A 26589-nucleotide genomic window follows, 5' to 3' on the forward strand; every position below is an offset into this window, starting at 1 on the left:
CCTCGGAGCAGTATGTGTCAGCTGGAATCTGTGAAACCCGAGTTGGGGGAGCGGGTTGTCGTACGTGGGAGGCGAGTGGTCCAAACAAATATCCCACCCATGCTGTGCCAGAAAGGCGAAAGAGTTTTGCATCTATGAATATGGCGAATCAGTCGAAACTCGCGTGGGTCTGTGCAGCGCAAACAACCTGTGTTTCCGCTTCATGGGTAAAGTATCTTGATAGTACTTCATAGAAAAAAATGTGACTCAGACTAACTTGTGCGGTTCGGTGTGCTTCACGTCTGGACAACGAAGCTGCGCGCAAAAGGAGAATGTAGAAAAATGTGCATAAAAGAACTGAAATGCCGCATGGCAGAAGTCAGGGGCAAAGTCTAATTGAAACCACGTCAATCATCCACTGGTTGTCCTGTTTTGCTGCGTTTCTGAAAAATACACTTTTATACGCGTATGCAGTGTACTTTTAGTTGTATTGCTTTTTTAGTCGCCAAACAGTTTCCGGCGCCTTAGTTGAGGTCCCTCCCACACACGCTGCTTCCATCAGCTCAGCAGCTTGGAGCTTCTTCCTTATTTTGGAAAGCAGCCGCCTGTTTAGAAGCACGATCCCGCCCACCACAAAGTTTTACGTAGTTTGAAAACCTACACCCAGGGTGTCGAACCGGAACCGGAACCGAACCAAAAACTGGAACCGAACCCTAATTTTCGCCAGGAACCGGAACTGACCTGGAACAGTGTTCTTTCCGCCATTTCGGAACTGAGCCCGAATAGGAAAGAATCGAAGAAACCGCTCCGAACCGGTTCCGGGGCCTCAAAAATATGATTTCTAGTTTTCCATTTCGGTACCCTACCTTGCGTGCGAAGATATTTTGCCACTCGCCAAACAGCACCATGGAATATTTTGCAATATCTGCCGTTCACAAGGCCCATCATGTTCCTTTCTAATTATTGCCCTCAATTTAATGTAAAGTTGTCCGTATCCGTTTGTATTAGGTATTGCCCATCTCTCCCAATTATATGTTACATTTAGCAAGTTAGAACGCATATTCCGAGGCGACATATCATGGAATTTTCTTCATTGTTTCCATCTGCATGGTGTTTAAAATTGTGTAAAGTTTTCAATGTGTTTTTAATTCGCAGGCATCCCGGTCCGTTTGTGATGGCCTTCAGTGACACCATCAACAGTAAATCCATATCTTCCACTTATTTAAGTTTGAATGGGCAATTATATAAAAACAGCACTGAGACACAAACACTCAAAGTTCTAAAAATAAAAATCACTTTTTCTTGTGTACAGTGGCTTGTGTTCTTTGGTTACTGCTCTAAGAGAACATGAGATATAAAAAAACGCCTAAGAATGGGGATCATAATTTCCAGTTTGAAAGTATATTTGATAGCAATTTCATGTTATCTTGAATCTGCTCAACCTTAAACTTAAGAGGCGGATGGATTAAAGTCGATTAATGTGGGTTAGCGGGTAGACTGGGGTGGATTAGTTGGCTGAGGGAATGAGCTAATGTCAATTATGGTGGGACTGGTGTGTTGATTAATTGGGATTACAGGAATTAGCGGGCCAGTTTAGGCGGATTAGACGGTCGAAGCAAACATGACATCTTTGGGGTTCTTGGCATATGGAGATTTTGCAGCGTTCTCCTTCTCGACCAATCAGGAAATTTTGTCACGCACAAAGTAGCCGAAAAGTTATGTGACGACCACCTGAATGCTATAGAAGGTCTTTCTTTATGCCCGTATTGCGCTGTTATGTTGTTTCTATATCAAAATTGACATCTCGCACTCAAGTTAATAACTAATTGCCTAATGCACATTTATATTCATCAAAGTGTTTTCAAAACGAGTATATATATAAGGGGAGACAGTTGGAAAAAACTAAACCGAAAGAAAAAAGGGAAAAACGATCAACTGGTTTTATGCAAGAGACGCCCGATAGCATTCTTCAATACCTTCTCTTTCTTTGTACTACCGTTCCGCAGCCTCCCACAGGTGTAGCATCTCAGCCCCAGAACACAGCCCCCTACAAGCTGAGGAAGCGGCGATAGCACGTGCGCTTAGCCAAAGGGGCGCAAAAACTCTCATAACAGACTCTTAACAGGCGTGGCCCAACTTTGCCAACGGTCGATTGCATGTTACAACACTTCCAATGATCAATCAGAAGCCACCAACGAGGCCAGGCACGATTGTATGGGCAGTAGCTCATACTGCCATGCTCGGCAAACAAGATCACAAGCCTCGTGGCTCGAGATTTGACCCTCTCAGCCAGCGCTGATAAAGTCGGGCCAGAGTGCATGCATCCTGTAGTGACATAACAGGAAATTACTCAGCACTGCAGGCTCTCGCGTAGCACGTATTCCTCCAAGCAAAAATCGCTGATGATTAACCAGGAAAGATTACTCCGCGCCCTGCGGGTATACACCTTCCCACACACCACCAGTCTTCACCTCTTTGGCATTGTCGCGACGGCGACAGAGAGATGCGAAGACACACGTCTGCACGCTACAGCGCCGTGGACCCAAACTGGGGTCCCCCGCTTTATTCCACGCTCGTGCCCAGCGCGCACCGCAAGCGCGTGGTCAGCACTCGCCACTCGTGGCTCAGCCCCAGCGTCATCGTTCCTGGAGCGTGCCCGTTTGCGGCAGCAGACGACGCAAGCTGCTGGGGCGCCGCCACATAGCCCCCCCCCCCGTCTTCAGACGGAGTGTGGGAAAAACGGAGAGTCTTTGCGCTGGGATGTTCACGGGTGGGGCTGCGAACGGAGGGGAGAGTGGTGGTGTTCAGGGTGGAGCGGTGGATGGTGGTGTCGAAGGCAGGCGGTTCGGCCTCGGTGAAAGCGGGCTTGAGGCGATCAATGGAAACGACAGTGTCGCGGCCGTTAACGCGAACTGTAAACGTCTTTTCGCCGCGTGAAATGACGAGATGAGGGCCAGTGTAGGGTGGTTGAAGTGACCGGCGGGCACTGTCAACGCGGATGAAAACGTATTGGCTGACAGAAAGACTTGGGTGAATAAAAGTGGGTTTTGTGGAACACGGCCGTGGCGGTTGGGGACGGATATAGCTGAAAAACCGGGTTAAATCCTTTACGTAGGATGGGCCAGGAGAGGAAGTGTTATCTTGAGGCTGTGGAGGGACCAGGAAGTCTGCCGGTAATCGCAAAGACGGGCCGTAGACCATTTGGTATGCGGCACAACCAAGATCATCTTTGATGACGGTGCGTAATCCTAGCAGCACAAGAGGAAGGTGAACTGCCCACTGCTCAGGTGATTCGTGAGCCATCAGCGAGGCCTTGAGCTGACGATGAAACCTCTCGACCATGCTGTTGGCTTGAGGATGATAGGCCGTTGTTTTTAGGTGAGTAACACCGAGTAGGCATGTCAAGCGGCGAAAGAGTGTGGACTCAAATTGGCGGCCGTGGTCTGTGATAATCTCCGACGGCACGCCAAAACGGGCGATCCACGTCGACATAAGCGTGGAAGCAACAATCTCAGCCGTAATATCGTCGATTGGAAACGCCTCCGGCCAGCGGGTAAAACGGTCGATCACTGTCAAGATGTAGCGGCAGCCCTTAGATGGTGGTAGTGGGCCAACAAGGTCCACGTGAATTGTGGAGAACCTTGAGTCCGGTAGTGGGAAAGTAGCCAGAGGCGATGTGGTATGCCGAGAGACCTTGCATTGTTGTCAGGCGAGGCAGGAACGGGCCCAGGCGCGTACGTCAGTATTCATGCCCGGCCAGACGTATCTCTCGGCAATCAAACGCCGTGAGGCACGAACTCCAGGATGAGAGAGACGGTGAATAGAGTTGAAGGCAATGCGCCTGAGAGACGCAGGAAGGTACGGCCGTCTGCGGCCTGAGACCGGGTCAGTGTCGCAATGTCGCAATGTTGTTTCGCTGATTCCCGAATCAGGGCGCAGAATGTCCTCGAGTTGCAGAGAGGAGCTGTTTGAAGAACGTAGAGTTCGGAGCTCCTCGTCATCGGTTTGGGCTTGGGCCAACTCCTGAGAACTGAAACCGGAGCGCTGTATGGCGGAAATACGGCTAAGGTCGTCGGCTGGAATGTTGTTAACTCCCTTGACATGCCGAATGTCTGTCGTAAACTCTGCAAGATAAGCCAAATGTCGCGTCTCTCGGCGAGAATATGTAGTCTTCGATGACTTGAAGGCGTTCGTAAGAGGCTTGTGATCGGTGAAGATCACGAAGCTGCGGCCTTCGAGGAAAAAGCGGAAATGCTTCACAGCGAGGTATGCCGCCAGGAGTTCCCGTCCGAAAGTGATGTACCGTTGCTCAGTGGGAGAAAGCTTCTTCGAAAAGAAACCGAGCGGGTGCCAGCTGCCACGGATGTGCTGCTGAAGTACCCCTCCAATCGCACAGTGGTGCTTGAGTGCGGTCACAGGAATTAGCGGGGAGCACACTCACTTCAGCACCAGTGTCAACTAGGAAACGTTGACCACTGGTTGCATCTGTGATGTAGAAGAGGCGACTGTCGCTGGCTTGGGAATCGGTCGCCACCGCTAACGATCCGTCGTCCCGTTTCCCGGCCAGCCGCAAGGACGGGTGCAACGTTGCGCCGCTGCACCGAAGCGGCGATGGTACCAGCACAATGAATCAGGGTGTTGAGGTGGCTGGCGCGTTGTGCCTTCCTGGCGAAATACTTGCGGAGACGGGGTACGGCGAGAAGGGCAAAACCGGCGAGCTCGAGGGTTGCGAGGCGTTGGCGAGCTGTAACCAGCCGAGGCGACAAGCTCCTCTAAGTTTTGCATGCGCTCTCGGAGAGCGGCGAGGTCGTCGGATAGCGGTGAGGGCAAAGGAGTAGCAGGTGCCGCCACGGTGGTATCGTCGGAAGATTAAGCGGATGCCACCGTGGACAAAGGCGGATGCAACGTGGCGACTTCCATTATCTTGTCAGCATGCGCGGCCAACGCGGATAAGGGAAGGTCAGAAGCAGTCGCGAGGATCATCTGTACAGAAGAGGGGAGCCGTCGCAGGAAAAGTTCCTTCAACAAACGGGAGTCCGTGGCAGAAGGTGCGTCGCCGAGCAGGGTTTGCAGTTCGTGAAGGAGCTGCGAAGGTCGACGGTCACCCAACGCCTCTGCAGAAAGCAGCCCCTGGAAACGCTGCCGTTCCGAAGGGCTCGTGCGGCTCAAGATGGCAGCCTTCAACTTGTCGTAAGGGTTCGTGGTAGGCGGGTTGGCAAGGATGTCACGAACCTCAACCGCGATCTCAATAGGCAGTGACTGTTGTAGATGGTTGAAGCGGGTCTCTTGCGACGTGATGTGACTCACTCGGAAGGTTGCCTCGGCTTGCAGGAACCACACGTCGGGGTGCTTAGCGCTGAAGGGGGGCAAACGGCAAGCGACGGCGGAGATGCCAGGTGAAGAGGCAGCGGAGGACACAGAAGGACCGCTGGCGTCGAGGGGAGGGTCCATTCTGAGTACGTGGCTCCGCTCCAACGTCCGGGTCACCAATGTCGCGACGGCGACAGAGAGATGCGAAGACACACGTCTGCACGCTACAGCGCCGTGGACCCAAACTGGGGTCCCCCGCTTTATTCCACGCTCGTGCCCAGCGCGCACCGCAAGCGCGTGGTCAGCACTCGCCACTCGTGGCTCAGCCCCAGCGTCATCGTTCCTGGAGCGTGCCCGTTTGCGGCAGCAGACGACGCAAGCTGCTGGGGCGCCGCCACAGCATCTTTGGCGGGACAACTCTCTCCATTTCGTCGCTTCTGTGAGGCATACACATAATAGGCGGTTGCAACAAGTGTACCTTAGATCCGCCCAACCTACACGTTTCCATAGAGATTTGGGAGACAGCTATTGCCAGCTCCGGCCTGGAAGATCAGGTACTCTTGGTGGCAACGGCTGTCGATTCGCCCCCCTTGAATAAGGACGCCTCTCTCAAACGTTGCCTCGATTTAATGAAATTTCAATTTCTATCTCTCTCTACAAGTGATTATTACTGCTGCTTGTGACTTCACTTGGCTATCATCTTTCCTGGAGCCCAATCGCTGTCACCGGTCGCTGAAGGGCCATTAGCGAGTTTCTCCGGTGGTTCCCTATGCAATGCCGTCCTCTACACGCCGTCCAATGAGCCTTTATAGCCGTTCTTTCTTACTAACAGCTCTGTTAGCAAATAAAATATTACAAGAATGAAATTGCTCTAAATGTCATCTGCCACGCTTGGCAGTCGGAAATTGACGCCGACGCCGGACTGTTTTCTACTTCTAGCACTAGTAACGATTTCGTGTTAAAGTTAAAGCGCCGTTGAAACTTGGGTAGATGAAAAGCGTAGCAGACCAACCGATGTATTTAAAATGCAATTTTTACCGTCATTGTGCGAAAATAGTGGTGCGCACGTGCGTGCGTGGGTGCGTGCGTGCGTGCGTGCGTACGTGCGTGAGTGCGTGCATGAGTGACATTTGATGGACCCAAAAAAGATGGCGGGCACCAAGGCTCTCCTCGTGCCCACCAAAGAAACCACCCGCTTGCCAGTAACCTACCGGCCCGCCTGCCTGCCTGCCTGCCTGCCTGCCTGCCTGCCATTCTGGTGAGGATGCATTATTTGGGGACAAGGGACGGCCCGACACGAGCCGCCCAGGGGGATGGGGGGTAAGGGGGCGGGAGGAGGACGCTCGACCTCGACGACCCTCAAGGGTACCAAAAAGAAACAGCGCGAGCGGTTCTCGCACGTGCCGGCATCTTACTGCGCAGTCCACAAAGCCTTGTTTTTGGCGGTCCCATCTCCCCGCGAGGGGGACTCGAGTAAATGCGTCGCATAGGGGGTGTGTGTATTGTGTTAACGTTTAGTGTTTGGGGAGTTGGTGGTAGTGAATGCGTTGTATCAGCAGCTTCTTGACGTTGTTTGAATGAGTCAAGGATATAAGGCGCGTTCGTAGCCTCCCATTCTGTGTCGGCTTTGTGGCGCAGTCGGTAGAGCACCATGTACATTGCGTTCCGCCCGCAGGGTCGAGGGATCGAAACCAGGCGCCGGATAGTATTTTTGTTTATATAGTGTAGGAAGGGGTGCGGACAACGACGGTGCGGACTACGACGGACGTCAACGCGGGTGACATCGTGAGTTACTGAAATGCTCTGTATTTAAAACGACTGTGGACGGACGGGTCGTCTGCTTAGTAGGACGAGGCAAAAGGCAGCCTGCAGGGGGAGGCTGCCTATTGCCAGAAGATTCTCGTTAAGATGCACCGATGGGGGAGACGCCGGAGGCACCGGGGTGCTGCCCGCTGGGCAGGAGGGTACATGATTGCCTTCCAGAAAACTGTGGCGAGGACGCATTATTTGGAGACGATGTGCGGCCCGTCCCTGGTCGGCGAATGAAGTGGATCACAGGGCGGCACAGCGGTGGCTGTGAAAAGCGATGCGTTAGAGAGCAACTCTTAAGCGCTTGCTCCTGTTGTTTCGCGTAGTTTCTCAGCGTCGGCCTCGTTTGAACAAGAGAAGGAAGACGCCATCGAAGATAAAGCGAGCAGGAAAGCGTAGGACTAAAGTACGACCAAAGTGTAAGGGGGAGGGCGGAATTTCCAGACCGCGTGAGACATACTCCATTGCAGCAACCCCTTACGAGATAACGACAGAGTATTCGCACTTTCCAGCAATGGTGGCGCCGCCGCACGCCTTTTTTCCAAAGCGGTTTGTAGATTATCGGCGTCCCGGGCGAAGGCAGCCGGAGCGTTCGGAAACGTGGGGATTGAGAACGCAAAACCAAAAACCAATAGAATGTGCTGTGTATCAGTGTAAAAATCGCTCAGTGCCGGGAACGCCCAGCGTTCATACCTTTCCCAGTGATAAAAAAGTTAAAAAGGTTTGGATAACTATGCTGCGCATTGGAAAAGGTGTCAGCAACACAATGGGGTTTGCAGTATTCACGAAAGCTGACTTCTTCTGGACCAATATCCAAAAGTTTAGTTCGCTCTCTCGTTACTGATGGTGTGTTTTTCGTGCAAGTTCAGCGTATCGTTTATTAATAGGTGGTCTGCAGCCACTCAAACTGCGGTTGAAGAAAGGCGCCGTGCGGCCCCATAACATTCCTTGCGCACGCACGAGAAGAACGTGGAGCCAGGAACGAAGGGGAGAAGGTCATTGTTCTTTCATTAACAAGCTGGTTTCTGTTAATAAATGCAGTATTACAGTTGCATTTTGGTGTTTGTTTGGTTGTTTGTGCTTCGTTCTCTTTTTAGCATTATGTGTAATTACTAGTGTTTTAAACTTGCTGATTTCTTTAAATTCTCAAACCCCCCAAAGAAATGGACGGTGTAGGTATATGTAATAAAAAATAAACTTGTTACTGCGGCATGGTCGTTTCTGACAGCACGATGAAATTGCAGCACAGCTGATGTAACAGGCCCTGCCGTAGAGGCGCCAGCGTTTGATATTTAGTGTCGGTATTTTTATTAGATGCGACTGCATCTCATTCACTCACCTTGTCCCTGCATCTGGCGTCGTGGGCGTCCGCCCCTCCCCCATTCTCCTCGCCGCGCGAGCTGCGCTCTCCGTCGCTCACTCACTGTCTTCTCCTATAGCGAACACTCTCTCGCGAGGGGCATTGGATTGGAATGGAATAGATTGGCTTGGCTTGGCTTGGATGTGATTGGATTGGATTGGATTTGGATTGGAATGGATAAAAGTGGATTGTGTTGCGTCATAGCCGGGGCAGACGCACTGGCGCCGGCGCGTACCCTCACCGTTATGCGCGCTATAAAACGCGGTTCCTGCGCCGCTCCGCTCCATCGTTCCAGCGCCGTTCCTCCGCTGTCCAACGCTGCAACGTGAACCTCCTATGCGTCGAATCTACACAGGGGTTCCCGCGAGGGGAGGTGGGAGTTATTTTATTACCTGTAACCTGCATAAACGAAGTTGGATCTTTCCTTGGAAAAACAGCCCACAAAATTATAATTTACTCGCCTTATTTGCACTTGTAACTAACTCGACACAATTGCGCAAGTGGCAAAAACAAAACTCTGTGCTCGGTTGCGTCTACCGAGCTTTGCTTGGCGCCTAATAAATATTCGTAATGTGTGCTTGAACAGTTTTTATAGAAACTGAAGTGCCAACAAATGTTTAGGCAGCGCGGTTGGCTCGTGACGCCATTCGGTTGCAGGCACAATCCCTCGATGCTCAGCATGTCATCGGTGGCCTCCCTGATGCCGCAAAACACTGTGTGACTGGCGTTGTAAACTGATTCGCCTTCGACAAAGCACCTTCGTGTCTCATCGGCAAGGGAAAAGGTGGTTTGAAGAGGCACTACTGGGATTGATCGGCTTTTTCCCCCATATGCGCGCGCTTACACGACGTCCCGATTATTGTCCCGTCCTCCATTTTGGATACCCCGTCGTGCCACCTATAATCGCTGGAAAGTGCGAATACCTCATTGCCATCGTGCATTTGTTGAGGACGCGATCACTTCCAAAGACACAGCAGCTATGCGCGGTTGCCGAGAAGCCTACAGTAAGCGCTGCACTCAAATTTCGCAATAGCGACTCCCGTAATCGTCTGCCATATTTTTTTTGTTTCCACAAGAAAACAACTGTGGTGTATAAAACTGCAGTCCACGAATAAAATAAAATTGAATCACGAAAATGAACGAATTTAAATAATAAAGGTGAACTGGCGGCATTAAAGAGTAATGCTTTGAACATTCATACAAATAGGCAGCCTTAGGTGTCCCAACGAAGATTTAATTTCCCTTCAGTTGTTGTTGTAATCGTTGACATACCTGTCACGATTTGGCCCGAATTTGTGAATGTGGGAGGGTCGTAGTACCCTCCACCCGAGTGACGACCCGCAGCGTGCTGGGGGCCGTCACTCGCGGTCGTGACGACCGCGAGCGGTTGTGCTTGTCGGTGTTTATTTGCCAGCCGTGCACAATGTTTCCCACCGATCCTGGCCGGGCCACCGAACGTAGCGGCCAACGAAGATTGGGGAGGGCGATGGGAGGGTGGGGGGCGCCACATACTCGTCAGACTACCATATAAAACATTTTCAGTAGCTTGTACAGTTAAGGGAGCTCTTCAAAACTTTAGATAAAATCGGTGCGATGGCTCAGTGGCTAAGGCGTTGCGATGCTGAGCACAGAGACGCGGGTTAGATTCCCGGCCGCAGCGGCCGCTTTTCTGATGGAAGCGAAAAGCGAAAACGTCCGTGTGTAGGAGATTTCGGCTCACGTTAAAGATTCCCAGGTGGCCAAAATTAATCCGGAGCCCTCCAGTATGCGCGCCTCATCGTCTGCATTGCCTCGGCGCGTTAAACCCAACAATAAATAAATAAATAAATAAATAAACAAATAAATAAATAAATAAATAAATAAATAAATAAATAAATAAATAAATAAATAAATAAATAAATAAATGAACGAATGAGTGAATGAAACTTTATTGACACAAGGATGGCGACTCGGCCAATGTGGGGGCGGGTGGGGAGGGGGGTGTCAGTTCGGGAAAACTTTACATTCTCAGATGAACGCCAGTAGCGAGAGCGAAGTCCCACAAGGAGGCAAACACCTGCTTGGCTGTGGCTGCGGGTGGGTAGAGCCAGTCCGTCAAACACGTAACGCTGCTGTGTTTGCAAGACGTGCGCTCCGGATGTTGAATAAATAAATAAATAAATAAATAAATAAATAAATAAATAAATAAATAAATAAATAAATAAATAAATAAATAAATAAATAAATCAACACATTACATAAACGCTTTCACTCTTCTTCGCATCTGGAAGCACTGCGAAAACTACAGCTATTGCCAGCACAGAGCAACAGTGCGTGATTTTCTCGTCGCTGCGGATACACCTTCCCTTTCGGCTTCGCTTTTGTGGCTTTCTTTTTAACGTGGCTATCAAATGCGTTCTATTCTGCAACTTAAAGAACGCCGGCAAATAGCCGTTACACCGCTGTAATGACGTCATTCAGCGGTCGAAGAACGCCAAGACCGGGAAGGAAAGAAAAATATTTTAAGCAAGTTTCTAAGTTATCTGATGAGGAGAGAAGAGTAATTTTTGACTGAGGCACTTTGCGACCCCCTAATCTAAGTACAGGATGAGTTGGTTGACGACTTTCTGCAAGCACTCAAGATTTAATAAAAAGTAGAAAGAAGTATTGCAGGGTCGTGTTAGCTTGGCCAAGACAAAATATTTGCACAAAGAAACCTTCATTATGACTTTGTTTTAATGCCGACTTGATAAGGAAACGAAAAACGAGCGAAAAAAATTAACAGAAAAAACGCGCTTGCTTTTTTTCTTCGAACCCTTTTGAACTCGTTTGAACCGGTTCGAACCGGTTCGAACCAGAACGGATTGGTTCTCTGGAACCGAACCCGAACTGAACCCGAACCGAACCCGAGAAAATTCCTGTTCGACACCCTGACTACATCAAACTTTGCAAGCGACCAACGCTAAAACTACACCGAAGTGAGCCCTGCTCCCACTCCTTGATCCACTGGTACAGTTTGCACCGCAGGATTTGCGGCCAGGCAAATCTTGCGGATTTGCGTCCGGTAATAGTTCGGATTCACTCAGCAGCTGACAGCTAACAGACGCAGAAGTCGCGAAGGCATCCCAGTCTGCTTGTCGGAGCAGTGACAGGCATTGCGTGGCCTCGGCCAAAGCCCTACCCGGACGAGCAACGCTCGACGGTCGGTGTTTTGTAAATTTTTTGTGAGATTTTAACTCAACGAGACCACTGGGTGCTTCTACGTGTATTCGTCCGGTTGGGAAGAGGTCCTATTATGCAGCCGTGAGTGTGGGAGTTAACAAATTGGTGCATCAAAAGAGGCCTGCTAGATGCACCAGCGTTTCCGCGATAACACCAAATCGAGTACCAAACACCCATGCATTCACAATCATGCTTCTCTTAGCTCGATCACAGAGAGATGCCAGCTACCCCACCGGACGGGTCCCGTCGCTTTCCGGATTTACAAAGTAACCCAAACGAGTGTCATAGGCAGCACCAGTGCACCCCGGTCTCCACCAACACTTGAGAACAGATCCCCATCACAAACGCATGTCATTTAGTAATGCCATAGAAGCCCATTGCTTCGGTTTACACTGCATTACAGGGCCGCATGGCCTACTACCAGGCCATAGGACAAGGCACAAGGGAGCCATACTTACTAGAGAGTCACATGAGTAATGTTAGTACTGCTTTTTACCACAAAACAGACAGTACATTGCAATCGTAAAGGAATGCAATGTCAAAATTACTTTCAGCTTATTTTATCACGTTGAAAAAGCTTAGATCAAAGCCTTTACTTCTCTTTTCCCCATTATAACTTGTAAATTTAATTTATACATGTTGCCTGATGCGAGGTTATAATATTTGCTAGTGTTTGAGTGGTTTTCGAGTCTTCGCAATGGAAAACATTTCTACCATTGTTTTGTACGCATTGTTGACGGCTGTTTATGATACGACGGATTCACAAAATTTAATGAAGAGGCGCTCTGTTTACCTCGCTGATGGCAAGGTTACGCAAGAATGAGCTACAGCAGAGCCAACTGTGCACAATGAGTTAGCAGTATGAAAGAACGAAAGCCAACTTTACACAAAGCGAATACAACTGATGAGGATGTAACGAGAAGCTGGAAAGACACCATTAAACATGGGGGGCACATGAGATGACTGGTGATAATGAAATGCAAAGCTTTCTACGATACCAATTTAAAAGTGCCCAATCCAGTCATTGAAAGTCCAAATCAACGACAACAGTGAGTTAACGTGTTCAGCGCATTTAGATGACCCAATAAAGTTTTGATAGGTAGAATATCAAAGCCTCACATTCGCTTAGCTATGCATTGTCGCAGAATGTGGCTCCGACTGGTTAAATGGTCGACTGCGCATTGGTATGAAATAACGCTTCCTTTTTCAACCAGCATTTTCCAAGACATTGCCTGTAGATTTCTGGCCCTTTGGATTTCTCGAAAATAAATTTTGTAGCGCTTACCTCGAGCCGAACAAAAGCAGGGGAGGCACACCTGTGCTCTCGCTCTGATATGTATGTATATGCAGGAGAAAATTCTACAATACTCCAACAACAAATCCAACGTGTTGTCTGCAATATACATTATTTTGTAAATAAATGCTGCAATCGCTGTTGACACGTGATTCCCGTTGCGAAGTGGAAGAGTTTCTGTGATACCCTTTAATTGAGAGTCGTGGAGTGTACAACAAAGTCTTGGTATCGTCAAACAGAATTTCTGCTGCAACTACTCCCCTTAAGCTCAGTTTTGGTGTACTAGTAAAATGTTCTACTTTCCTGGCTTATCTCTAAACACTCATTCAAGAAAAAAATTGATAACAAATCTTTGTTATACTTACTTTCAAAGTCTGGAAATGTCTGAATGAAAAGTTTGTTGAAATCATTTTTCTCCTTATTCCCACCACATTTGAGCTTTTACAGTTCGATCTATAATACGATGTGCATATGAATGGTACGGTACCTATTATTAGGGAGGTTAAGGTGCTTGTGAGACTGTAGAGACATGACATTTGTCTAGGTGGACGTATCGTCTCAATACCTCCCATATTGAAGAATGGGCAAAGGAAGTGGCCCGTCACACGGTAAGAGGCCACAGTTGTGTTCAGAAGCCGTCTTAAATTTTGACTTCGCCGTATTTTAGCTTGCTATCTAAAAATCCAGCACTGGAACTGTCTGAATCAAAAGTTTGTCCAAATCATTTTTCTGCTTATTCACACCACATTTGAGATTTTACCGTTCGATCTATAATAACGATGTCCATATGAACGGTACGGTACGGTACCTAGTATTAGGGAGGTTAAGGTGTCTGTGAGACTGTAGAGACGTGACAGTTATATCTAGGCGGACGTATCGACTGAATACCTCCCATATTGAAGAATGGGCAAAGGAAGTAGCCCGTCCCACAGTGAGAGGCCGCAGTTGTGTTCAGAAGCCGCCCTAAATTTTAACTTCGCCGTATTTGGCTTGCTATCTAAAAACCCAGCACTAGGGGATGGCGTAGGTTAATATACCGATATGAAACCCTACGAAGTAAAATGCATTATTTGGTATACTTTGCTGTCGGCAGAAATCTTTGCCCTACTAGAATACTAACTTCAAAAATATTTGGGAAAAGGTATACTCATCCTGAACTTACGCTATGTAAGGCATTGCAATACAGGGCACGGGATACATGAGCTGTGATCGCCAAACGGGGATACAGAAACCTTCTGAAAGAATCTTGGAGCTGTTCGCACATTTCTGTCAGGTGGTGAAATAAGTAGCAAGCATGTGTAGTTTTCAGAGGATACAATTTCCTGCATGTAACGTGGAAACTTCTCCTAATAATTTTTTCTCCCAGAAAGCCAGTGAGTCTTTTTGAACTAATATGCGCAATATTGCAAGGATCATTGCAGTCTCAATTGTTTATTTTTGTAGTTTGTTTCAGCGCCTCGCGGAAATGGATTGTCTGATCTGCGTTATAAGCGAAGCTCATGTGTGCGTTCATTTATCAGTATATTTTGGATATTGATAATGTTTGCGGCAGTCGTTACTATAGTAAGACGTTCTTTGGTGTCCAGTGCTTTGGAGTAATTTCATGATACCACAAAGGATTTCGCATAGGCAAAAATACCCGCAGGGAAAGCAGCGCGGCATTGGTATCTGGCGATCCTGAATGTGCCTCCAGCTTTTTAATACGTTTATTTGGTGCCGGATTCCAGTAATTGTTGGAGAAAAATTTATCTACAAGAGTCCTGTTAACTGTAAGAGCCCTGCATTCATCATAATGAATGGGCACGGCGGCACCAGAAGCATGCAGAGCGCTAATCCATTCTTGTATATCGTACAGATCGGAACTTTCCTGCTGCTGGTACCGGCGCGGCATGAAGGAGCGGGCAAACCGACCACAGCGTGGACAGCAAATCCAAGCCGTGATAAAGCCCGTGACGTGCAACATGCGCCGGTCGGTCTGGATGGTCGGCCCTACAAGCTGGACCCATTCGGTTCTGCGACGTACTGCGCCGACGCAATCTTCAGCGCCCCCTCGGTACCTCACTCAACATCGACAACCCCGGACATAAATACGGCCCCCGAAGCGACGGCGAATAATGGGCACAGCGGCACCCGAAGCATGCAGAGCGCTAATCCGTTCTTGTATATTGTACAGGTGAGAAAACGCTACGGCGAATGCATGCGTTCTGACTGCCTCTTCTTGATTGTGCTGCCGTGCCCAAGATTGCTTTGTGATCCCTTGTGTAACTTGGCCTGCTATTTGAGGGACCTGCTATTACTAGCAGGTGACGTCGAGACAAATCCCTGGCCCGACTTAAAACAAATTGCTCAACCACTAACGCAAATTGCCGGTGACAATAAACAAATTAAAGAAGAACGACTAACCGCTATCGAGTCCAAATTAAAAAAAATTGACTGTCTTAGATGAAAAAATACTGGACTGTACCACAAAAGTTTCCGCCTTGGAAAAAGTCGTATCGGCCTTAGAATTAAAGCTTGATGATTTAGAAAACCCGTCAAGAAGAAGTAACTTGATAGCGTATTGCATCCCTGAGGATGAAAAAGAAAATCAGGAATCACTAGAGCAAGTAATATACGATACAGTTGCGAAAGGTATTCTGAAAATTGAACCTGTTTCAATCGAAATGATACATTGGGTCAGAAAACCAAGCGCGAACAAAACTAGACCGATAATTTTCAAGCTCCTTGATGGTCGCGACAAAGCAAAGATTTTGAAAAACTGTCATAAACTAAAGGATACTGACATATCAATTAGTCAAGACTTTTCCCAGCGTGTGCGTAATATGAGGGAAAAATTGTGGACTCAGCCAAACCAAATAAGGAGTCCGGGCAAAAGGTACATCTTGTCTACTACAAAATTAGTATAGACCATATTCTTTACCGCTGGGACAATACCGTAAACAATAAATTGATGATTGGCGAGACAACAAATCCCTGAACTAGAAAAAAAAAACCTGCCAAGCGAAGCGCCGGCATCACGTACTCGAAACCGCCTCAGTTGAGGTTTATAAATGTGAATTGCCGAAGTGTCCTAAACAAATTAGAATCCCTTGAATGCCTGCTTCTCGACCTTGAGCCAGACTTCGCTGCTTTAACAGAAACCTGGGTAAATAATGACATCTTAGATACTGAAGTAACGCCCCCAAACTACACTTTAATACGGAAGGACAGACCGACACGAGGCGGTGGGGTAGCGTTAATGATAAAACGCGGAATACAATACACAGTGCTGCCGGAGGTCGAAGGCGTAGAAGCTGTATTTTTGAAACTAAAATTTGGCCTTCACAAAACAATTGTTGGCTGCTGCTATCGCAGTCCTACTACTGGCGAAGATAGCACGCAGTCGCTCTACAACTACATTGAGCGAAACATACAAAACACAAGATTCATCTTGTTGGGTGATTTTAACCTTCCAGATACCGACTGGCAATTCATGAATTTTCATTCCGCATGTTAAGATATCGTTATCGACCCTATGCTGCGCTTTAATCTTCACCAAGTAGTCGACCAACTAACACGTGTCCAGGGAGAAACTTCAAATATTCTTGACCTTATATTCTTAAGTAACCACTTCCCAGCCGATGAAACGAAGATAGAGCTTATGGATGGCATATCTGACCACAAGCTCACTTTGGGCACTGTCCCCTTCATGATAAAATAGAACCATCGAACATAAAAATTACTTACCCGGTTTTTAATTCTGCTGACGACACCAGCATACTAAATTATCTCATTATGAAGTTTCCGTCCTTCGAAGAATTATCAGACGATAATTCCACCACCATTGAAATATTGTGGTCTCAATTAAAAGAAACTATGCATCACATTATTCATACCTTTATACCTACTAGAGTAAATCAAATTAAGAAACACAACCCGTGGATAACACGTGAGGTAATATATGTGAAACGCAAAGTAAAGCGAATGCGAAAGAGAATAAAACAAAAAACCGGAGCAGTAACAGTAAATAATCTGACTGCTGCTGTGAGTGACCTAAAAACAAAAATAAAAACAGCGAAGAGCAATTATTTCACTAAAATGTTGCCAAACTTTCTAAAAAATTCCTCCAGCAAGTTTTGGAGCAACCTAAAGTCCTCAAAAAAACAACAGAAGCAACACACCTCAGGAAAAAGATAACCCGATCACTGCAGGCAAACGCAACAGTTACTTTAAATCTGTATTCACTGTCGATGACGGAAACATTCCGGACATCGTCACTAGTGCGGAAGGTACCCTGGAATCAATTGTTGTAAATGAGGCCGGTGTCGTTAATCTCTTGCTAAACTTGCACACAAAAAAAGGAGCAGGGCCTGATAACATTCCTAACATCTTTCTTGTAAGGTATGCAGAATTGCTAGCTAAATATCTGTGCATCATATTTAACAAATCACTATCAACGTGCACTTTACCTGTGGAGTGGAAAAAGGGCAAAGTTGTTCCTTTGCACAAGGGAGGAAGCGGAAATGATATTTCTAATTTTAGACCTATATCCCTGACATGTACAATCTGTAAAATCTTGGAGCACATAATTCTTAAACATATAACTGCTTTACAAGAAGAAAAACGTATATTATCTCCCTATCAGCATGGCTTTCGCCGAGGTCTTTCAACCATAAGCCAATTAGTGGAATTAACACATGGGGTATCCCAGAGTATTGACAATCAAAAAGAAACTGATCTAATCTTCCTCGATTTTGCCAAAGCATTCGACAAGGTGTCACACGAGAAGCTAATACAAAAACCTGAGGCCACCCTAGGAAATTCTACAGTTCTTAACTGGATCAAAAATTATCTAACTGATCGTACACAGTATGTGGAACCTAACAATGAAACCTCGGCTACCACCTCCGTTATATCTGGAGTTCCGCAAGGCTGTGTGCTGGCCCCAATTTTGTTTGTTCTCTTTATAATGATTTGCCTACAAATATTAAAGAAAAAATCAAATTATTCGTGGATGACTGCGTGCGCTATCGAGAAATTAACTCAACCGATGACCATGTAGCTTTAAATGCTGCTTTAAAAGATGTTTCCTGCTGGTGCCGTAAATGGCAGATGTCCCTCAATAAATATCCATTCTTATCGGTAAGTCGAAGAAAAACTAGGTCAAATTTTCATTACACCATTAAAGTCATTCTCATAACTAGAGTAAATCAGGGTAAATATCTTGGAATTATTATACCTGAAGATCTAAGATGGGACGCACACATAAGTTACTTTACTTCAGCTGCACTACGCCGTTTGTTTACACTCAGGTACCGGCTCCGCCAGGCCCCGCCTCCTCTAAAGCTGCTTGCATACACTTCCCTTGTGCGATCATTACTTGAATACGGTAATATCATTTGGTCACCATTCACAAAACAGCAAATCACGAAACTAGAAGGAATACAAAGGAAAGCCATGAGGTGCATCTACAACAGGCACAGACATACAGATTCTCCGACTGAACTAATTACAAACACCGGCTTAATTATGAATAGAACAGGGTTAGCGCTTGCGAAATTTATGCATGAAATATTCCATGGTCATCTAAACATTGATGTATCCGCCTCTCTCACGTTTGACCTAACCAGAACAACACGCCAAAAACACCCAATGAGACTTAACGAATACTCCTTCAACACAGACTGCTATAAGTACTCATTCTTTCCGATGGCCACTAATGAATGGAATAAACTGAATCCGAGTATTTTCAGCGCTACCGAATTATCGAAGTTTCTAACCCTTGTCGAAAATGAACTATGTATTATGCAAGCGGAATCACTTGGTTGATTCTCATTTGTGTGTTCGTGTGTACATTGTACCAGCGAAGTATCATGTTATCATATTTTTTCTTTAATTAATATTTAGTACTGAATCCAGCAGAAGGGAAAATACTCTGTTGATTCTTCAATATGTTTTTGTTTTTGAGTGTGTATATATTTGCCCTTACTTGAATTACTTCGTCATATTGTAGGGTAGTTTCTTAATATTGTATTTTTTATTGTGGTGTTTCTTGATGCATATGCCAATGTGTCAACTATTATTCAAGGCGCTGCATTTATTTTCTTCCAACAAGTTTTCTTTACACTAGTGTTTTATGCATCCCTTGATATGAAAATATTAAATGATCCGATTCTGTTAGTTTCATTCTGTACTTTATCGCGATGTAGGTGTGTCTATTGTGTAAGTATTCAATTTTTTATGTTCACGCCCTTCCTGCTAGAATCCCTAATGGGATTGGCAGTATGTCAAATAAATAAATAACTACATGACACCCGGGTAAGGTGCTGGTACGCGGCCTTCAATGTACCTACGCTGTCCAGATGCCGCCACGCTAGTACAACTAGCCCCACCTGCCCTCTGTAAGGTTTACTACGCCATTTTGTCTGATATCTAAGGAAGCCAAAAGAACTGCCCCACACAATGTCGCTGTTCAAGAAGCCACGTGAACTATCGTCCTCCAGCAAGCCTGAAAACCGGCACATTTATAGGCATTCTCTTAAAAGAGTCGCTAGTGAGTGTTTGGAGCACCTGCAGCGCGTCTGGAGTTTAAGCAGTTGACAACATGAACAATCTCGTCACCAGGCGCGCTTTTTTGAAGGCACAGCTGTAACCTTGTTTGAAAAATCTGTCGTGCTCGTGAACATTAAAGAAAATTTTCAAGCGTTCAGTATGGCTGTGAGATACAAAAGACCGGATTTTTTCTGAAGACCCCCTGCAACACCACGCCAAATGTGCTGTTCTTTTGTTTTAGAAAAACAGGCTCATCGATGAACCAATGCCCACATGGCTGAAAACAAAACCTGCGCTTCGTAAAGGATTGCATGAAACACGAGCTCTTTGCTTGGCTCGGTAGTCACCGTCCGAAAGCCGCCGGTTAATTAGTGTTCGAGGCTGCCTTGACAGATTAGCAAACATTCGCTCAAAGAAGAACAACCGCCACATTACCACTATTACTAAAATTGATGCAATGTCGTTGAAGTCTCTAAAGATACTTTGCGTGAAACCATTTAAAAGTACTGCGCGAAGCCTTCGGTAATTTTTCTCAACCACGCTTAATCCTCAAGTAGCAGCATTACAAGATGAATAGGGAAAGTTTCGAATAGGGAAAGTCCCGAATAATGACTCGTATGACACTAGAAAGACGCCGAAAGCTCTAAGCCATGAAATACACCACTCGCACTCTCCGTCGTGCGGCTAGTCGCCTGGATGTCACTCTTTACCGCCGTCAAAACGTCGCCTGCACCACCGAATATGGTGCAACAACTTAACCAAATGAACACTGATGTGCAGCGTACATCTGTTTGGCGTTCGCTTTACTCGAACTGCGGAGAAGCCAGACACTTCAATTTACGCTGGTTATGCACGAAAATGACACCACACGGTTTTTTCCGCCGACCCGCCTCAGCCGATGCCCGGACAACGCGCGAACAAGATCGACGAGAACCAATGCAGCACCTTTAAGAGACCTCACGTAGCAATGAGTGTTGCAGGGTTCGTCCACCAAGCTGGAATTTGCTTGCAATGAATGTGTTCTCCACAGCAAACAACAGAAGCAGTCAAAAAAGAGCAAAGGAAGCAAAACCTACCATACACCTTGGGCGAATCGAGTGCTTAAAAATATATTTGTTTGTGTGCTTCTTTCTGAATCCCTCGATTTACACTGAAAAAACTAGTGATAAAAAATGAACATTTTATTCTTGAGGACACGATGCAAAAAAGTCTTTCTTGAGAACGTAAAACAAAATTCCGCGACCAGCTTGCCCACGTCTAAACACAAACCAACTGCTCATGAATACTGTACGCTGCAACCATAGACTCTGAGAGGAATATTATAGCTGAAAATATACCATGTTGGTATGGACGACAGTTCCACCACGCGGACTTACACAGAAGAAGAACCTGTGACGTTATACGTAATTGACGGAGTTACACTATGTGTGTGAAAGCTTGTCTACCAGGGGTTTCTCGACGTGACTCCGGCAGATCACATTGGAATACGCTCGTGGAAGTAGTCTACATGGTTTGCTTTAAGCCTTACTACACTTGATGGTGAACTTTGGTTGCTTAAACGGAAATTTCATTTTAGTCTTAGGTCGATGAACCATTAGCGGCCGCGTGCCGTAGTGCGAAGCCAGTCTTTTTGCTTTGTCCATTTACGTGTTTTGTTTGTCCTTCTGGTTGCCGCCGACTGTTACCGGCGCTCTTATCATATCCAATATTTTATTTTCTGTTTTGTGTACCACACAGATCATGTAAATAATTAGGGACAGTCTTTTTCCAGTCGTCATTGTAGTAAAATGTTGCATTTCATCGCAATTGTAATGATGTATTCTGGAGAATCGAGAAAGGCCTACACATCCAGATCAATTCTCGTGGAGCAAACTGCTCCGAATTCTATTCAGTGAGTCTTACTGGGCCTGTGCCTTTTTAGATGTCTTGTTTGGCACATTCATTTCGTTCTAGTTTGTGGTGGAGCAGATGTTCTCTGCAATAAAACGTCTTAGCCGAAAATCGTCGCACGTTTTTCAGTTTACTACACACCAGAACCGACAATCAATGTTCATGACATTGGGTCTTGCTTTGAAAAGGCTCCCCGCGCAATTATAATTTAAAATAAACACTTTTCGCAGCGTAACTCGTCTCCGTGTCGGGTAGGAGCTGCCTTTTACTTAGTCAATCAGAAATATTGAATGAAACATTACAAAAATTTTGTTTCCCGTTTAAAGATGTAAAAGAATCAAGGTGTTTTGGATGAGGGAATCTAAATAGCCGGAATAATGTTGTAGGTTAATTTTAGAGGATGTAGTATGTGATGTGTGTGTGGGTACCGTGACCCTGGACGCTGGGTATTGCAACAAGCAACTCTTTGGTTCCATCTTTTTGGTTCACTACAAAGGAATTGTGATATTAAAATATAATAACGTCGGACAGCGGAGGATAATGGCTGTGGAACTTGTTTTAAAAACCTGGTATATTCGCGAAAGCACACGCAAATAATTAAAAAAAGAATATTTTATTACTGTTACGTTCATGTCCTGAAAGAAACGTTTGTTCAGACATTATTCTTTGTTTACGCCAGAAATATTCCACATGCCGAAGTTCAAGTTTGATTGACCGGTTGTAATTATATTTCTACTACTACTACTACTACTACTACTACTACTACTACTACTACTACTGCTATATTACTACTCCTGTGTAAGCCTTTGCATTACATTAGCAATTTTAGTGTTTCTTTGTGTTGATTTGTGCTTCAATGCCAAGTAAGAAGTTAGCCTCCCAATACTGCATTGTCAAAGTTGCGACATTTATTCGAAATGCACAACTTTTGGCGGAGCTGCCTGTTTCCGACAATGAATTTCTCTCTGTTCATGTCCACGTTCTGTACTGAGAATAAACTGAATCGTGAATTTTTGTGGCTATTTTTAGGCCTTTGACATCTATTAAGCGATGATATGGTAGCGCCGTCAATATATATTGTGAACCATGCACGAAGACCTAAGAAGAATAAATGTGCGCTATTTACATATAGGCATGTAGTTGACGAAGTGTACTTCCTCCATGTTGTGTAGTGGCATACATATGTTCTTCATGATATGCAATCATTGAAACATTGCTGTATGCGTATTTTTGAAGACCGTCACGAGATTCATTTAAAAACAAACCCTGATAAACGCTTATCATGAAAATGTCTCTTATGCGGGAGTAAGCCGGCAACGTCATGCTTTTGAGGCATCAAGATATTTTTCGAGCACAGTGACGTTGATCATTTTTTTACTAATCCTATGCCTAATATAGCAGAATATAAATTTTTCTAAAAAAATTCACCAACTCTCAGCATTCCAATTTCATCAATTCGAATTACATCAATATTACTGTCCGAACCATGGGCACTTTATATTTACTTCATATTTTAGCATGCCGAGACGCAGCATAAGTGTATTCAAATATGTATAATTCGCTAGTAAGCACAGCTCCTTATTTCAGCACTATGCGCCCTATTAAAGTAGCTCGAACCAGCATCCTTTTGTTCCCATTGATGATACGTTCAGAACCCTTGGCAAGGCAAAAATTATATTTCTTCGAGTATCCCCTGCATTTACGTGGCAGGATTTGGCGGAACAGCGTAGTATGTAGCTTTGGAAACCTTTCGTAGAACAGGATTAGCGCTCGGTATGATTGACACGTCTCGAAGATAGGCCCATGAGGTGAGCCGAACACAAAGAAAAACTAAGATGCTGTGGTAGAATTGTAAGGTTGCCGCGAATTGTTGCCGCGAACCATACATTGGGTTTGTTTGTTTGTGTTTTGCTTTTACCACCCGGCTGCGCCGGCCTGTGTTATCTCTGTACCAAGAGAAGCGCGTGCTGTATTCTTTCTTTCTGTGCCGCATGTGTTATCTGTCATGATAGGGGGAGCATTCCGATCTAACGTGAACAGCCCAGAATAATCTTCGTGGATTTACAATGTTCTAGATGTGAATCGATGGTTAGAGAACTACGCGCGCCGAAATATAAAAATTACGCCCACCTCCCCTCGCGGGAACACTCGTGTGATGCAACGCATCTCATGGGGGTTCCATTGGCGTTTTCCATCGTATTGATTACGCTTATAGCAGGGATTCTCACGCGAACAGGAGGTGGGCGGAGTTTTCCATTTTCACCATGCAATGCACATGCAGTACACGTATGCTCAGGTACGGTCTTTATTGCAGACGAGAATGAGTACTTTGTGGTCCGTAAAGTGCACAGTTAGGGGCTCGACGATTGTATCAAGCAATCGTTGAGTACTGCGAAAGAATGCAAGCGTAAAGCAGACGACCGTCGACTGAGACCGTCGGAGCGCGGCATGCCGCTTTATATTCACAGCGCCCGAAGGACAGGAGAGCGCGGAGAGAGAGAGTACTGCACATGCGCAGCGTGCGCAGCGCCACCAACCGGCGCCTAGCAACGGAGTGAGAGCGCGCTACGCCAACCCAAAGCTGTTTGGAAGAGAGTGTTCGCTATCGGAGAGAGGAGAGAAGGAGAGGCGCAGCTGTGCGGACGACGCTGGGCAGACGCAGGAAGGACAGAGGGGCGAGCATGAGATGCGTTGCATCTAAAGGCCTGCAGTGCAGACGGCGGGGTATTCGGCTCGCCGTTGCTCGCATGCGTACGTCACTTTGTTGACTGCTCCTTCACCACATCTGTATTCTTTGAGTTGTTAGGGGAGCACAAGTTCACTCCAATAAACTTATTTTCCTCGAAGACAACTGCGTCGTCTGTGGCTTCGTGACAATTTTATGCTAAGCCCGCGGTGTCGAAGTGTTCCGGAAGGGGGATGGCTTTCACGTGTGGATCTTAACTCTCCAAAAGTCGGCGTGGTCAGCATCATCTTCTTCATCATTATCATCATCATTATGAAATTGTAATGTGGACTCTGTTATTTTGTTATACATTCTTCACAATATATATTTACCGTGGTCATGTCAGTTATTCAAAGATGTGCGCAATTTAAATCCAAATGCACCAGCAGGACTTCTGAAGCGGGTAGACTACACCAAGAGTAGCAAAAGCCACCCATCATTTTGTAGTAGCCAGGTCTCCGGGAGACACACATGAGAAATGGCAATAACGTACTAAGGTAGACGCCGTTAAGAATAAAAAAGGCAGTCTGTTATGGTCGATTCCATCCTGCATCGGCCATTACCATGAACGGCCGTCGTGTGACGAAATTATCAGGAGAAGTGAGTGTTTAGAGGGCGTCAGAAATTTGGTTAAAGGGGTTCACGTCTTTTTGATAATCCGATTAGGATGGCCACAGTACCGTCAAACTATCGTGTCTTGTCACTTTCTTACCCGACAATGAATACAGATGTTTACGAACTACATGTGTCGCCGATACCTTTCACGATGATCTTGTGTGGTTTTGTCTTTATAACAAGGCACTTCATGACGACAACACAATAGCACCGGCAGTTGATTTGGTTTACGTTAACCATGGTATTACGGGGTTTCACGGTGGATTTGCGCTGCCACGAATGACCGTAAGAATAACACTTTCACCACAACCCAGAAAAAGGGAAGGTGGACCGTAAGATTGGTAGGATGTCAGTTTGTAAAATACCCTGTTATAAGCTATTGTGTTCGGTTACAATTTGAAAAGAGTGGCCTGGCGTGGGGAGGTATGAACCCTTTTTTAAAGATGAGATATTGGGCACTGGTAAAGCCGCTATACATTAATCGAATGGTGTCAGGACCCAACAAACTGTAGTACGCGCCATAGATATCTCAGACATCACAAATCGAAATTGCGGACGTCCACAAAAGATGCGGCTTCATCAAAATTTTGTATATGCCCCGTTGCCAAAAATACAATATTCTTGTTCAAACAACGAAAAAAGTATAAAATAGGCGTGTCAGTGCATCTTTATGCGACGTTGGTACCAGTTTTCTATGTGCTAAATATTGTGTAAATTTTTGTGGTACATAGGCAAGACACATAAGTACGTCAAATTTAGGTGTTTTAATGTTTTTGATATTATATATACCTCCAGTTCATATTTACTTATATGTTGCTAGGATGGACATGCCATGGTCTTGTGAGGAATGAAATGCATGTGTTGCTGGTTTTCCGATGGTGTGCCATGATTTGGCACTTGATTTTTATGGTAACGTGTCTCAATTCCAGATTCGTGCGCATCACCCTTAATGGGTAAGTACACCCACGCTTGCGAACTCGATTTCACGCTCTCAAACTGGGTATGCTTTCTCGCAATGGCGGTATACAAGGCACACGTCTTTCCCATCAGCTATGCGGCCGCTTTTGGGGAGGCCCCAGAGCACGCACTTAGCCGCCGCAACAACCAAAGTTGCTGCTGTTGTGTTTTCTCCTATCTGTTTACACTGATTAACTAGCACAATTTTTTAGTAAGCTGAAAGGTTTAATGGTGCTATGAAATTTTCCATGTCACAGCTACAGCCGACATTATCAAGAAATAAACGCGTCTGCGAAAAAATATCGCCAGCCAGCGGTACTCTGCGCTCTGATTGCAGTGCGGGCCTAATGATGTTTTGACGATGCCACATTTGAGCAAAAGCTAACACAACGTTATGTTCCTCGCTATGAGGTGAAAAGGTGCCGTGGTTGTATATTTCATTAACAGTGTAGTGCAGCGTAGCGAGTGTACTATTATACATGTTATGCCGGGCCATTTCAAGTAAAGTGGAGGAGAACACACACCCGCGCATTTCCTTCTAGGTGGCCTTCCTCACTCCTCTTAAGCCGTTTGTAAGACAATATCGTGTGAATTTTGGTATTGGCTGCGTAAGCACGTGTGTCATGTCTAGTTTATTCGGCAAAGAAAAGTTCCTCACACCCAACACAGGCTCACAAGTGTATACGGGCAGCGCAGATCTAATCAAAGGCGTGGGTTCGGTCCCAATTCTGCACGCGTGTTTTTCACTTTCCCACCCAAATGTATTATTTCAATATAAAAATTGTTCTAAAAGGAACCTTTTTATTCCCCCATGCATCGCTTGGCGTTGTAAACTTCCGTACTTCTTTTTACTTATTTCTTAAACTAGCTGCTTCTTCCTAATCCTATTATTCCGCCAATCATAGCGAGAAAGTTGGT

The sequence above is a fragment of the Haemaphysalis longicornis genome, unplaced genomic scaffold (genome assembly GCF_048455015.1).
Source record: "Haemaphysalis longicornis isolate Haplotype H1 unplaced genomic scaffold, Haemaphysalis longicornis Haplotype H1 scaffold_5, whole genome shotgun sequence".
Classification (NCBI taxonomy): domain Eukaryota; kingdom Metazoa; phylum Arthropoda; class Arachnida; order Ixodida; family Ixodidae; genus Haemaphysalis; species Haemaphysalis longicornis.